The following is a 13,760-nucleotide window of genomic DNA, read 5'->3' as shown; positions in this document are numbered from 1 at the left end:
GATGCAGAAATGCTGTCTGTTCTTTGGGCCCAGAACCCAGAACAATGCCTGATCCCTGATCTGCCCTCAAATATTTGTGGGTTGAGTGAATGGAGGGTGGATGGAGTGAAAGTGGTCAGGCCAAGATCAGGGCCAGAAAGCCTCCCCGGTGACCCCTGAGGTTGTCAGAATCTTTTTGAGGGGATACCAGGGGCCAGAAGCTGCTACTCTCTGATGGGTTATGGTGGTGCTGATTTCTGCAATTATATCTTACACACATGCACATACACACACATGCTTTACAAACTGCTTTCTTGTTTTTACCTCTTTGATCATCACAACTACCCTTGATTTGATGGATGTCAAATAAGGATAATACTCTTTCTAGGGCTGTCTTGAGGATTAAATGAGTTAATATGTGGAAAGTGTTTAGATTAGTGCTGGGAAGATGGTAAGCATTCAAATATCAGCTTTTTGTTATTTTTAAGGCTCAGAGAAGTGGCGACTCATCCAAGGTCACACAGCTAAGAGGTGTGTGAATGGGAGGGGCTTAAACTTTGGTGACCATTTCAGCTTGTTGCTGCTTTTCCCAGAGACCCCCCTTCCCATCTCCCTCTTCTACTCCTGCTAGCAATCAGATGTAGCTAAAGGCTTGGCCAATCCACAGAGAACCATTTCTAACAAAACGTTGTAGGCATGCTGAGTTCTAAGCCCCATGTAATCACAAAGGGCTCCTCCAGTCCACAGAGACTGTTCTAGCTGTGAGTTCTTGAAGTTGGCCTAAAGGTGGGCTCCTGTAATGTCCAGCAACTAGGTGACTCCACTAAGAGGAAAGGGGCTGGACTGGAGAGAAAACAAACTGGACCACCCATTTGCTGCTGTGAAGACCACGACTGACTGATGCTGGGAACCTGCCCACTCAGCAAGCACACCTGCGTGCCAGCTTGCTCCATTGTCCCTCCCCCACTGGTCCTTCTGCACCTCTGCCAGCTCCTTTACTCGCCAGGTCCCCTTTCCCCCTTCACCGTCACCATGCCCTTTTGCTTTTGACCTTTCTCTAATGATCTCAGAGTTTCCTCATCTGGGGGAATAACCCCATTACATTGCTGGACTGAGTACCTCTCCACTTCACAAAGAGACTGACTGGAGTCTAGAGAGAATCACTTGCTGAGGGCCACCTGGTAAACTGGCCAGTCCTAAAACATGAGTCTGGTGGGGAAACAGGTGAGCCACACCTGGCTCTGCTGTTTTCTGGTCATGCAACCTTGAACAGGTTTCTGAATCGCTCACCATTTTTTTCACCCGCAAAATAGGACAAATAATGCCCACCACATTGGCTTGTTTTGTTTTTGGAAGATAGAATGAGGCAATTGGCATAAAAGTCACCCACATAGTGCCTGGCATTAATAGCTGCTCCATATGTGTTAGTTCCCTTCCTCCCTACCTTTTCCACAAAAATAGAGGAGGTAGTTGAGGTGGGGGTGGAGTGGAAATCTAACTACAACAGAAAACCCAGCAAATACCCAGACTCCAAGGGCTGACCAATCAATGCAACCACAGAACCAGACACATACTATCATTGCTTAACCAATTTTGCAGGGGAAAAAAATCAAAGGATAGCTACAAATGAAAAACTAACAGAGCAAAACCAATACTCATTTATCTGGAACTAGTTTGCTGTCAGGAGGGGCCAGTCCCTCTGCCTGAGGACCTGTCGGATTCCAACTGCTCAGAGAGATGACAGGCAAGAGATGCATTCTCTTCCTCAGCGTTGGATGATGAGGGAGAAGCAGAGAAGGAGGGGTTCAGCCAAAGAAGCAAGAGGAGAACTGCAGCTAGCCAAAATGACAGAGAAGTCAGGAAGCTCCTGTTGAACACTGTGTTAGCTTCCCTCATCTGGCTAGAAGTACCTCATTCAGTTTGCAAAGACTCCCAAGGAGGTCCAGAGAAGCAGAGCCATTCACTGGCTAAGGCATGGACCCCAGAGCAGGGCTGTCATAAACTGTTGGGCATGTTGTACACTGCACAAAGCCTTCTAGCCAAGAGGGGAAACAGGAGCTGAAATCTAACCTATATTTCACAGCAAAGCATGCATCCTTGTACAGGTCCCTGTTTTCCCAAAGAAAGGGACATATTTTTCTAGCTTGCACAAAGCTAGAAAGGTTTGTGCATAAGGTTTAATGGTGCTCTTGTTCCTGGAAGAGGCTGAGAAGCTGTCTCTAAGAAATAAGTGTGCTTAGACTCAGGGTAGTGAAGAGGGAGGGAGGCAGGAGCTTCTTCAAATCAGCCCAGGGGCCTAGACGTTTTAAGAACTTGTCAAATGACATTCTTACTTATCTGTTATTAGGACTATGAGCTCCTCCAGGTCAAGGCTGTATGCTCATCTTTTGAAATTGTTCATACTTATCCCAGTCCTGGGCACATGGCACTTGGTTACTGTTGAAGGAAGGAATAAATGAAACTGACATGAAGGAGAAGGAAGGAGTAGCATAAGAAGAGGAGAGTGAAGGAACAGGAAGTGTTGGGAAAGAAGGAATAAGAGAGAAAAGATGGGGAAAAGGCATTGAGGAATAAGGGAGGAGATGCAAAAGATGAATGAAAAGATCTAGCAGGAGGGCAGAGGCTGTACCAGAGAGAGGGAGAGTGAGGCTGAGATAATTCAGAAGGAGGAAGAGGGTGGTGGTAGATAGCTGAGGACCCTGGAGGCCTGGCAGGCTTGGGGTGGGGAGTGGGGGCTTTGGAGCTTAGAATCTGCTGTGATCTGAATGTTTGTACCCCTCAAATTTATGTATTGAAACCTAAACCCTAAGGTGCTGGTATTTGGAGGTGTGGCCTTTTGTGGATGTGACTAGGTCATATGGGCTCTGCTCTTATGAATGGGACTAATGGGACTAGGAGCTGCTATGGTTTAAACATGTCCTCCAAAGTTCATGTGTTAGAAACTCAATTCCCAGTGCAACAGTGTTGATAGGTGGGACCATTAAGAGGTGATTAGGCAATGAGGGCTCCATCTTCATGAATGAATTAATGCTGTTATCATGGGAGATTGGCCTCCTTTGTCTCTCTGTCTCTCATACTCAGTTACTTTTCTGCCTTCTGCCTTGTGATGATGAAGCACAAAGGACCTTACCAGATGCTGGCACCATGCTCTTGAACTTCCCAGCCTCCAGAACTGTGAGAAATGAATTTTCTTTATATATTCTATGGCATTCTGTTGTAGCCACACTAAAGGAGACTAAGACAGTGTCCTTTTATGAAAGGCCCCAGAGAGCTGCCTTCTCCCCTCCACTTTGAGAGGAAACAGTGAGAAGACACCGTCTGTGAACCAGGACACAGGCTCTCCCCAGACACTGAATCTGCTGGCGCCTTGATCTTGGTGCCAGCCACTGGAATTGTGAGAAATAAATTTCTGTTGTTTATAAGCTACCTTGTTTATTGTATTTTTGTTATAGCAGTGCAGATGGACTAAGACAGGGTCCCTGCCTCTTATCCTGAGGTCACTACCTGAACTCCTGGAGGCCTACATCCATGAGCAAGCCTAAGATTTACTCCACAACCCTGACCTGAAGGACAAGGCCATAAGTGTTCAGTGATGCTTGCTTTCATTTGTTATTGATGAGGGAACAGGTGATAAGAGGTACCCTATAGTCTGGGCCACCATTCCCAGGCCTATACCTTTGCTGTTTCCTACTTCAAAGTAGCTAAAAACTCGGTAGCTGAGGCCCTACAGGCTTGACCTGGAGTACCCTCTTGTCTTTGGGTAACAAGGCTTTTTATAACCAGCTCTGGACTCTTCTGCGAGCCTAGCCCACGGGGCTGCCTACTGAGCTACATTAGAACTGAGGGCTCTTTTAGGGAGTAGTTACGCTCCTGATTTTGGCCCCAAATTGCCTCGGGGAGATCCTGGCTCTCACTGTTATTCACTTACTGTGTCACATTGAAGTTGGTTAACCATTCTGAGCCTAAGTCTCCTTATAAGGGCAATATTACCTCCCTCAGAGATGTTGTGAGGGAAAAACAACATTATATTTGTAAAGTGCTCACAACAGGGCATGGCACACAGTATATGGCAGTAGGGATTTATAACTGATCCTCGATCAAGGCCTTTCTCTATTACCTGCTTTCCATCCTCGTTATGTCCCTTGATTCATCCCAGCTTAACATCCAAATGCTGTCTAACTTACTGGATTCTCAAATGTTAGAATTCATACTTTCCTCTGAAAAGGACTGTTTTGTCCCACCTGACAGGACATAGGAAGGGTTTGTGCCCTTATTTGGACCAAAGGGCCAAACAGTTAAGGGGTAGGTTTTAGTTCCAGATAAGATTGAGCAAGCATATTTTACCCTCCCTCTCCCACTGAATGTAGTAAAAAATCTAGATAGAACGCATGGTGCCGCTACTTGAGGACTTTGAAAATTAAATAATAGAGGCAGATTACAGAAGAAGATTAGAATTTGAAGTACTTCTGGACTTGTGGTGAGTTTCCTGTTTTATTTCTTTCTCTTGTATGCCCTAGGCTTGACTTAAGATAGCCTGAAATCCAGAAATGGGCACAGGGTACAGACCAGGAGAAGCCTATGGAATGGAAAAGGGGACTCCTGATACTCAGAGAAAGTGGGAGAAAATCCCTCCGTTGTCTTTTCTCCTGTTTTCTCCCTTTTTGCTTATGCCCTAGCCCAGGTAATCCTTTGACAGTAGGATGGAAGCAGCAGTAGCAGTAGTAGTAGGGACCTGCAATCATGTAAATCTCTGTGGGAGGAAAACTTGCCCTTACGATCAGAGGACCTGTGGTTCCAACTGGCCCCAGATGCAGACATAGTCGTGGTAAATAAATGGCAGATTAGGGTAACTAAAATTTCAACTCTCTGGTTGGAGGACTGAAAAGGCGAGTCGCAGAAAACTAGGAAGTACTAGGGTAATTTAGAAAGGGAGGAGCTTGGGAAAGATACCCTATAAAGTTATTTATGAACACTAATGGGTCCAGTCCTAAGCAGTGTATTGAAGACTTTGAGAAATGAACCAAAGAACAGACTAACTCACAGGTCCCAGACTTGCCAGTGGGTGGTGAACACACAGGACGAATCTAAATAGCACTGCAGAGGCTTTGAAAACTGAATGGCTGTTAGAACCACAACCCACAGGAGGCTGGTTGAAACTTACCTGAACCCAGCTGGGTTGGTTGTACTAAAACATAAACATCAACATTCTCTATAGAATTTAAATAAGACTCTGAGTCATAATATAGTATTCAAAATGTCCAGGATAACAACCAAAATGACTTGGACTATGAAGAACCAGGAAAATGTCAACATTCATGGGAAAAGACAATCCACAGTTGCTAACACCAAGAAAACACAGATGGTGGAGTCATGAGACCAAGATTTTAAGACAATTGTTATAAAAATGCCTCAAGAATCAGGGCAAAGAGTCTTGAAATAAATGAAAAGATAGAAGGTCTCAACAAATAAATAGAAAATATAAAGAAGAACCAAATGGAAATTTTAGAACTGAAAAATCTGACAAATAAAATATAAACACCTCTCTAGATGGTCTCAATAGCAGACTTGAAATGACAGATGAGTCAGTGAAGTTGAAGATGGGTCAACAGAAATGAATCAATCTGAACAATAGAGAAAAAATCGATTTAATATAAATAAACAGAGCCTTAAGACCTATGGGACAGTACTAAAAGGCCAAATACTTGTGCCAATAGGATCCCAGAAAAAGAGGAGAAAGAGTGCAGTGCAGAAAAGGTATTTGAAGAAACAATAGCTAAAAACCCCCTAAATCTGGCAGATAAAACAAACATACAGATTCAAGACTCACTGAGCCATGAGAAGATTAACCCCCCAAATAGTCATTTAGAAACATAAATATCAAACTGATGAAAACTAAAGGCAAAGACAAGCCTTGAAGCAGCTGGAGAAAAATGGGACATTACTTACCGGGGAACAGTGATTTGAATTATAGACAATTTCTTATTGAATACTATAAAGATCAGAAGGAAGTAGCACAACATTTTTTAAGTGCTGAAAGAAAAGAACTGTCAACTCAGAATTCTGTATTCTGTGAAATCCTTCAGGAATGAAGGTTAAAGAAAGACATTCTCAGACAAAGAAAACTCAAGAGAATTTATTATCATCAGATCTGCTCTAAAAGAATGGCTAAAGAAAGTTCTTCAGGCAAAAGAGAAATTACACTGGAGGACAACTTAAAGTAGCATGAATAAAGAGAGAGCAACAGAAATGGCCAATATCTGGGCAAGTATAATAGCCTATTCTCTTCTTGAGTTCTTTAAATATGCTAAAATGTTGCCTGATTAGATTATCAATACATATAGTGATACAATATATGAGACAAAAATAACATAAATGGGTGAGGATTAAAGCAGGGAGATATGGTAAAGAATACAATAGATAAAATAAAATACAAACATGTTCATCTAACCTAAAAGAAGCCAGGAAAGGAGGAAAGAGAGAAACAAACAAAAGTGAATACAGAAAATAAATAAGGAACTGATAAAATGGGAGACCTAAATCCAAATGTATCAATAATTACATTAAATGTAAATGGTCTAATACTAATTTCAATGTAGACATCATCAGAATGGATTAAAGAAAGAAGCTACCTATAAGACATTCACATTAAATATAATGATATAGGTAGGTTAAAAGTCAAAATATGGAAGGATATATACCATGCAAACACTAACCAAAAGAAAACTGAGTGGCCATATTAATATCAGACAAAGTAGACTTCAGAGCAAGGAAAATTGCCAGGGATAAAATGTGTTGTTACGTAATGATAGAACAGTAAATTCACAAAGAATACATAAAAATCTAAATGTAGATTTAGATTTTTAACAACAGAGCTCTAAAACACTTGAATCAAAAACTGACAGACCTGAAAGGAGAAATAAACAAATCCATAATTATAATTGGAAACGTCAACACTCTTTCCTCAGTTGCTGATAGACCTAGCAGACAGAAAATAAATAGAATTGAACAACACCATCAACTCAACTGGATCTAACAGACATTTGCAGAACATTCAACCCAACAAAAGTATAATACACGTTCTTTCCAAGTGCAGGTGGAACGTTCACTAAGATAGGTGATATAATGGGTCATAAAACAAATCTTAATAAATTTAAATTAAAATCATATGAAGTATGTTCTCTGACCATAATGAAATTAAACCAAATATTAATAATGGAAAGATAACAGAAAAATCTCCCAGGTACTTTGTTTTTGAGGCAGGATCTTGCTCTGTTGCCCAGGCTGGAGTGCAGCGGCATGATCATGGCTCACTGCAGCTTTGACCACCTGGGCTCAAGCGATGCTCCCACCTTAGCCCCATTTTGATTAGCTGGTGCCAGAGGTGCACACCACTATGCCCAGCTAATTTTTGTATTACTTGTAGAAACAAAGTCTTACTATGTTGCCCAGGCTGGTCTTGAACTCCTGGGCTCAAGCGATCCTCCTGCCTTGGCCTCCCAAAGTGCTGGGTGCATGAAGCACCATGCCTGGCAGCTCCCAGGTACATTAAATTCAACAATATACTTTTAACTCACCCATGATAAAAAGAGGAAACCTCAAGGGAAATTAGAAAATATTTTGGAACTAAATGAAAATGAAAGCAACATATAAAAATTTGTGAAATGAAGCTAAAGGAGTGGTTAGAGGAAAATTACAGCATTAAATACTTGCATTAGAACAGAAGAAAAGTTTCAATAATATTAGATTCCATCTTAAGAAACTAGAAAAGGAAGAGCAAAATAAGCCCAAAGCAAGAAGAAGAAAAATGGAGCACAGAAATCAATGATATTGGAAACAGAAAAACAATACAGAAAATCAATGAAATCAAAAGCTGATTTTTTGCAGTATCAAGAAAACTGATCAAACTCTAGTAAGACTGATAAAAAAAGAGGAGCAGGGGAGAGAGAAGACAAAATTATCAATATCAGCAGTGAAAGAGGGGGATATCATTACAAACATTAAAATGATAATAAGGGAATAATACAAACAACTCCAGGAACATAAATTTGACAACAGATAAAATGGACCAATTCCTCAAAAACCACTGTTGTGCACTGAATGTTTGTGTCTTCCCCAAATTTGCATGTTGAAATCCTAACTCCCACTGTAATGGTATTAGATGGGGCCTTTGGGAGGTAATTAGGTCATCAGAGTGAAGCCCTCATGATTGGAATTAGTGATCTTATTAAGAAGAAACACAGGAGAAATGATTTCTCTCTGCCTTGTGAGGATATGAGGAGAAGATGGACATTTGAAAACCAAGGGTGCCCTCACCAGACTCCAGGTCTGCGTACCAGCCCAAACTAAGACAACCACAAACAACCAAAAGTCATTCATGATAAAGTAAATAACCGAAACAGTCCTACGATTGTTAAAGAATTTGAATTTGTAGATAAAAATCTTTTTTAAAAGGCTCTTAGCTTCTCTGGCAAATTCTTCCAAATATTTAAAGAAGAATAACACAGTTCTACACAATCTCTTCCAGAAAATAGAAGAGGAGAAAAGACTTCCAAGCAAAACTAGACCAAGAAAACACATGACAAAGAAAACTGTAGATCAATTTCCCTTATGAACATAGACACAAGATTTCCTAACAAAGTATCAGCAAATTGATACCAGAAACATATAAAAAGAACAACTCACCATGACTAAGTGGAGTTTATCACAAGAATGCCAAACAGGTTGAATATTTGAAAATTAATCATTGTAAGCCACCATATTAAAAATCTACAGTAGAAAAACCACACAATCATATCAACTAATGCAGAAAACACACCTAACAAAATGCAACATTGATTGGTAATAATAACTGTCAGAAAACTGGAAATGGAAGGGAACTACCTTGACCTGATAAAGGATATCTATAAAAAATCTACAACTAACATCATACTTAATGGTGAAAAACAGAGTTTTTTTCCTCCTAAGATTGGGAGAAGTCAAGGATTTTCGCTCACCACTGGCAGTTCCAGCTAGTGCAATCAGGAAATAAATAAATAAATAAAGGCATACAGACTGAACGTAAGAAATCCAGCTGTTTCCATTCACAGACCAAATGTTTGCCTACATAGAAAATTTCAAAAAATCTACAAATAGAAAAACTACAACCAAGTTGTAGTTTACAGTTGTAGTTTACCAAGGTTGCAGGGTATAAAATCAACACAAAAACATCCATCATATTTCCATATACTAGTAATGAATAATTGGACACCAACATTTAGAAACAGTATCTTTTGTAATAGCTCCAGAAATATGAAATACTTAGGTATAAATTTGACAAAACATGTAGCAGTTCTGTATGCTACAACTACAAGATGCTGGTGAAAGAAATGAAAGATTTTAATAAATGAAGAGACATAATGTGCATGCATTAGAAGATTTAACACAATAAAAATGTCTATTTTCTCTATAGATCTACAGATTTAAGGCAATTTCAATAAAAATCCAGCAGGATTTTTTTGTAGATATAGACAAGCTAATTCTAAACTTTATGAAAAAGCAAAGCAACTAGAATAGCCAAACCAATTTTGCAAAAGAAGAATAAGGCTGGAGAACTCACCGTACCCAACTTTAAGACTTACTGTAAAGCTACAATAATTAAGGCGTATGCTATTGGCAAAAATAAAGACACATATACAGAGAGAAAAATGATAGCTCAATGGAACATAATAGAAAGATCAGAAACAGCCAACTATAAAAAAGATCACTTACTTTTTGACAAAGTTGCAAAGGCAATTCGATGGAGAAAGGACAGTTTTTCTTTTCAATAAATGACATTGGAGTAGATGGGCATTCATATACACAAAAGTGAACCTTACCATAAGCATTGTCCTTATGTAGAAATTCACTTGAAATGGATCATCGACTTAAATTTAAAACATAAAACTTCTAGAAGAAATAATAGAAGAAAACCTTAGTGATTTGGGGCTAGATGAAGAATTCTTAGATATGACATCAAAAACATTACTCATAAAATAAAAATTTGATAAACTGGACTTCATCAAAATGAAAAACTGTTGCTAAATGAAACACTTTTTTTTTTTTTTTTTTGCTTTTGAGACAGTGTCTCACTCTGTCACCCAGGCTGGAGTGCAGTGGTGCTTTCACAGCTCTCTGCAACCTCTGCCTCCCATGTTCAAGTGATTCTTGTGCTTCAGCCACCCAAGCACCTGGGATTACAGGTGTGTGCCACCATTCCCAGATAATTTTTGTATTTCTAGTAGAGACCAGGTTTTGTTATGTTGGTCAGGCTGGTCTTGAACTCCTGGCCTCAAGTGATCTGCCTACCTCAGCCTCACTACACCCAGCTGTGAAAGACACTTCTAAGAGAATAGGAAGACAAGTTGTAGACTGGTGGAAGATATTTGCAAATCAGACATCTGACAAAAGGACTTGTATCCAGAATATATAAAGAACTCTTAAATCTCAGTAATGAGAAAATAACTCAACTAAAAATGGGCAAAAGACTTGAGCAAACACTTCACCAAAAAGAATATATGAATGCCATGAAAAGATGTTCAACATTATTAGCTACTAGGGAAATACAAATTAAAGCTGCAATAAAGCTGGGCATGGTGACACCCACCTGTAGCCCCAGCTACCTTGGAGACTGAGGCAGGAGGATTGTTTGAGCCCAGGCATTTAAGGCCGCAGTGAGCTGTGATCACACGACTGCACTCCAGCCTGGGTGACAGAGCAAGACTCTCTCTCAAAATAGATAAATAATAATAAAGCTACAAATATTAATAAATACCATTACACACCTATTGGAATGGCTAAAATAAAAAAGTTGACAATAATCACTGTTGGTGAAGATGTGCAGAAACTGAAACTCATACTTTGCTGGTGGGAATATAACTGGGACAACTACTCTAGAAAACAGTTTGACAGTTTCTTATTAAATATACACATCATACAGCACAGCAATCGTATTCTTAGGTATTTATTGCAGAGAAATAAAACCTCACGTTCACACAAAAAACCTGTAGGTGAATTTTCATAGCAGCTCTGTTTATAATCACCAAAACCTGGAAACAACCCTTTTGCCTTTCAGTGGGTGAGTAAATGTGGTATATCCATGTAATGAAATACTCAGCAACAAAAAGGAATGATTTATACACATAACATTTAGCTGAGTCTCAAAGTCATTGTGGTGGGTGGAAGAAGGCCAATATCCCAAGGTCACATACTGCATGATTCCACTTATATAGCATCCCGGAAAAGGCAAAACAATAGTAATGCAGTGATGGCTACGGGTTAGGAGGGGTGGAGGGTTTCACGACAAAGTGGCAGCTTGAGAGAGTTTTCTGGGATGGAAGAACTATTCCGTAACAGTGGGCATACGAATCTATACATGTTGAAGCATATAGAACCATTTACCAAAAAAAGTCAATTTTATACTATGTTAACAAATAATTTAACCAAAAAAGGAAAGAAAAAAAAGAGTTAAAAGAGTAGCGGTGCCATAGCAGGCCAGGGTGGTGGAGAACCCAGGGATGGAAGGAATAGAGTAGTAGAGGGAGGTGACATCACAGGTCCAGCCCCGCTCCTCACCTGGAGGAGGTCTCCTCCAGAGCCATGCCCTGCAGGTGCTAGGTTTCATTGCCAGGAGGCATTTGATCATCACTTTCCATTGTCACCATCTCAGCTTGAGTGCCCTGGGAAGCCTAGCTTTATCTGACTTTATGCATTTAAAGTCTCTTAAACCCTTCATGCACCTCTTCTCCCGCTGCTCCAGCCAATTGCCCATGTGGGAAACCGGGCGGCAGCATTTTTTTTTTTTTTTTTTGAGATGGAGTCTCACTCTGTTGCCCAGACTGGAGGGCAGTGGTGTGATACTGGTTCACTGCAACCTCTGCCTCCCAGGTTCAGCAATTCTCCTGCCTCAGCCTCCTGAGTAGCTGGGATTACAGGTGCCCATCACCACACCCAGCTAAATTTTGTATTTTTAGTAGAGATAGGGTTTCACTATGTTGGTCTCAAACTCCTGACGTCATGATCCACCTGCCTCAGCCTCCCAAAGTGCTGTGATTACGGGAGTGAACCACCACACAGCAGCATTTTGATGCTTTCTTCCCCACCCTGCCTGTCCCGGTCAGTTGACTACAAGTTCTTTAGTATATTTTGAACCTGCCTTGCTGCCTTCCCAAACCCAAGCCACAGCCTGGACCTCCCTCTCCCTACTCTGGACCTCTGTAACTGCCTCTTGCTGATTACGCAGCACAGTCCTGTTGGGCTCCATCCCTTCTCCATAGGCAGCTGGGTTGCTCTTGCTAAAGTGCAGACCTCACTTCCCTGCTTGAAGCTGTAGTTGCTCCTGGGGGCAGGGTGGCGGAGCACAACTTCCATAGCCTGGCCCTGTAGGACTGGCTGCCTCTAATCTCTAGCTAATGTCTCCTCCTCCTAGAAATTTGAGCCCCATCCATTCTTCCCCTTGAAAGTTCTCTCCCCTTTCCCTTCACCTGAATCACCTCCCATCCCCTTTACTTGGCTAATTCCTATTTTTCAACCTCACTTTGGACATCTTCTCCCCCAGGAAGTTTTCCTTGACCTCATCCCACCAAGGATAGCTTAGGTATCCCCTTCTGGGGGCTCCCATGGCCTCTGTGCCTGTGTCCTTTACAGCACTTTTTGAGGGTATTGAGATGGTTCATTAACTTTTGAAAATGTTTTTGAAGTGAGGTCTGGGAATAATAATAATAATAATGTCCTTCATTATTTCCCAAGCAGGTGCCTATGGTGGGCACTCAGTAACTGTTGCTAAATGGATAGCATCAAGCCTCCTTCTACTACCTTAATACTGAGAAGAGGAGACTTTCACAGTATTAGATGGGTCTCAGCGTATACACGCACATAGACAGGCCCTTGCAGAATTTCATCTGTTCCTAATAACTCAGAGCCTGCTTGGGCAGAGGGGAGAAGACGCCCAGCCTCTTCTCCACTGGAGCTGTGCCCTGCCCTTTAATGTAGCTTTGTGTAGGAGGAGGATCCCAGCCTGAGTCAGAGGCTTGACTGTGAGTCCTGGCTTTGTTCCCACTGTGGCCTGGGAGAAGCACACTGCCTCTCTCTGGACCTGTTTCCCATCTGTCCAATGGGATGAATGAAACCTGTCCAGGCTGTGTCTCAGATGCTTTGAGATGACAGATCTGAGGGCTGGGGGAGAAGTGTCAGCCTTGGACCAGTGGGAGGACCTAGAGGGCAGGTTCTGAGTGGAGAGCTCACAGTGGTTCACAGAGTCACTCACACCCACTCCTGAAACACTCAGCCAAAGCCAAGAGAGATGAAGGAATGTTTGTAGGGTGGCCCCCCTTTTCTCTTACCCCCATCTTAATTGCAGGGTGGGCAGCTGCCATCTCCCCCTCTCCCTCACCACATTTTGTTCAAACCCCTAATTTGTCAGTCAAGGAAGCAGCAAAGCATTAGTAATGGGTGGAATATGCCAGGCAAAAAAGTGGCATTCATTCAGCCTGAGGCCTGCGTGGGGAGGGGTGGTGAGCTGTTTCCCTGCCGTGGGATTCGGGTTGGGGGTGGTGCCTTTCCCCTCTTACCCTTTGATTTCTGTACCCAGAGAGCATGCTTCTGCGTGGAGGCAGGCGGCTGGTACGCAGTGGGCTCTTTGCTTTCCTCTGATAGTTGTCATTAATAAAACATTACATTAAATCAGAGCTTGGAGGGGATAATTGGAGCCATTTATCACGTCTGCAGCCAAAGAGAGGGTTGGCTCATTGGCACAGAGGCTGGTGACC

Source organism: Colobus angolensis, unplaced genomic scaffold (assembly GCF_000951035.1).
Source record: "Colobus angolensis palliatus isolate OR3802 unplaced genomic scaffold, Cang.pa_1.0 Scaffold167, whole genome shotgun sequence".
Lineage (NCBI taxonomy): Eukaryota > Metazoa > Chordata > Mammalia > Primates > Cercopithecidae > Colobus > Colobus angolensis.
The sequence above is the reverse complement of the archived record's forward strand: the minus strand, read 5'-3'. Positions refer to the sequence as shown.